Source organism: Electrophorus electricus, chromosome 9 (assembly GCF_013358815.1).
Source record: "Electrophorus electricus isolate fEleEle1 chromosome 9, fEleEle1.pri, whole genome shotgun sequence".
NCBI lineage: Eukaryota > Metazoa > Chordata > Actinopteri > Gymnotiformes > Gymnotidae > Electrophorus > Electrophorus electricus.
The window spans coordinates 25,027,017-25,029,516 of record NC_049543.1 but is presented as its reverse complement, the minus strand read 5'-3'; the positions used below and the strand labels follow the sequence as shown (position 1 = coordinate 25,029,516).

The window sequence follows — 2,500 nt, the reverse complement described above, 5'->3', positions numbered from 1 at the left end:
ATATTCTGTTCTTTTTAAGTGGAATATAATTGAAATAAAGATGTTGTTATTCGTCTCACAGGGAGGGACTGAGAGACAGAGAACTGACTCTGCCTGAAGCCTCCTCCCTGCTTAGCTGTTGGACTACAGAGCGCTGTGCTGCGTTTTCCGCTCTCTGTGTGAACTCTGCTCTGTCAGGGTAAAATAATATCAGCGAATATCAATAATATCAGAAGTGGTGTACTGAGAGTTTCGGCTTTATATTTAGAAAGCTGTCTGCAGGCTTTTCTCGGGAGAAGCAAAACAGAGTCTCTGTTTTCCGTTTGCCTCTCGACCAACAGTTTCACGGCTGTACTGGAGCTTCGTTTTTAGCGCAGAACACAAGGTCAGCGTCGCTATAGGATCTGACTTACGATTCACGTTTCAGTCAGCGGGAAAAATGACTTAGCAAATTAGGTTAGAGTGCGTGACTGGGCTACCCCAGGACCTCAGGCTCCCGCGGCGCTGGAGACGGGACAAGCCGTGTTACTCGGTCGATCATGTCCTCGGCCTTTTGGAGAGCGTCGCTCGGCTGTTAGAAATAATGCTGTTTATTCGTCCCCTCCACACGTGACCCCATCCTGATCTCTTTCCTTAAATGGCCAGTTTAATTCATTATAAGCAGCTGTTTGAAGCACGTTTGTGAACCGAATACGTCTGTGAGCGGAGCAGAATAGAGGTTTTCTCGTTCGGATATTTAAATCAATTTAATTTGTGAAAACTACAGTAAATATAATGCATATCTCAGCGGTGTGTGTGTTTGTGTGTGCGTGTGTGTGTGTTTGTGTGTGGGGGGGTGTGTGGGTGGGTGTGTGTGTGTGTGTGTGGGGTGGGGGGGGTGCGGGGTAGTCACACAATCATCTGCTTACAAACATTAATCAGACCAAACTGAGTTAGAGTATTCAGACCAAATAGAATTGAGTTGGGGGAGGGGGGGTGGTAATGTTAGAGAGACTGTTGGAGAGACTCTGGTAATGTCAGAAAGACTGTCAGAGAGACCATGGTAATGTCAGAGAAACTGTCAGAGAGACTGGTAATGTCAGAGAGACCATGGTAATGTCAGAGAAACTGTCAGAGAGACTGGTAATGTCAGAGAGACCATGGTAATGTCAGAGAAACTGTGGTAATGTCAGAGAAACTGTCAGAGAGACTGGTAATGTCAGAGAGACCATGGTAATGTCAGAGAAACTGTGGTAATGTCAGAGAAACTGTCAGAGAGACTGGTAATGTCAGAGAGACTGGTAATGTCAGAGAGACTGCTGAGTGTTCTGTCAATCTATGCACTTATGTGATCATTCCTGTGTGTGAGCGAGAGAAAGTGTGACAGTGTTTGTGTGAGAGAGAGAGTGTGGGTGGGTCTTTACAAATGTGAGTGTGACTGATGTACAGTGCACGTCTACTGCACTAAATCCACAGTTACTACAGTGGAACACAGATCTGGCAGAAAAATGCCCCAGTACACCATAAAGAGAGAGAGAGAGAGAGAGATGTGTAAGTCTAAGACATAGAAGTGTTTGGACAGAGAGTATTGAGATTGAGAGTGTGTGAATAGAGAGGGTGAGAAAGAGTGAGGGTGTGAGTGGAGTGAGCATAGAGAGAGTGAGGGTGTGTGTGGAGTGAGTAGAGAGAGAGAGTGTGTGTGGAGTGAATATAGAGTGAGGGTGTGTGGAGTGAATATAGAGTGAGGGTGTGTGGAGTGAGTATTGAGAGAGAGAGTGTGTGGAGTGAGTATAGAGAGAGTGAGGGTTTGTGTGGAGTGAGTATAGAGAGAGTGGGAGTGTGTGTGGAGTGAGTATAGAAAGAGTGAGTATGTGAGGAGTGAGTATAGAGAGTATAGAGAGAGTGAGTATAGAGAGAGTGAGAGTGTGTGGAGTGAGTATAGAGAGAGTGAGGGTGTGTGTGGTGAGTATAGAGACTGCACATCAGTGTACATCAGTCACACTCATTTGTAAAGACACTCCCACACACTCTCTCTCACACACACACACAGGAATGATCACACAAGCGCATAGATTGACAGAACACTCAGCAGAGTATAGAGACAGTGCGGGTGTGAGTGGAGTGAGAGTAGACAGAGTGAGAGTGTGTGTGGAGTGAGTATAGAGTGAGTGAGAGTGTGAGTGGAGTGAGTATAGAGAGAATGAGTGGAGTGAGTATAGAGAGAGTGAGAGTGTGTGTGGAGTGAGTATAGAGAGAGTGAGTGTGTGTGGAGTGAGTATACAGAGAGTGAGAGTGTGTGTAACAGAGAAAGTGTTTATATAGTTTATATAGTTCCTGTGTGTGTGTGCGTGTGTCTGTGTGTGCATGCGTGTGTGTGGGTCTGTATGTGCGTGTGTATGTGCGTGTGTATGTGCGTGTGTATGTGCGTGTGTATGTGCGTGTGTATGTGCGTGTGTATGTGCGTGTGTATGTGCGTGTGTATGTGCGTGTGTGTGCGTGCGTGTGTGTGTGCGTGTGTGCGTGTGTGTGCGTGTGTGTGCGC

General features: G+C 46.4%; 1 protein-coding gene across 1 annotated transcript in view; it reads left to right on the top strand.

The window, feature by feature from the left end:
- The window catches only part of LOC113589944 (phospholipid-transporting ATPase ABCA1-like), a 106,676-nt gene that overhangs the window by 36,532 nt on the left and 67,644 nt on the right, over positions 1-2,500 (top strand). The window lies entirely within an intron of this gene.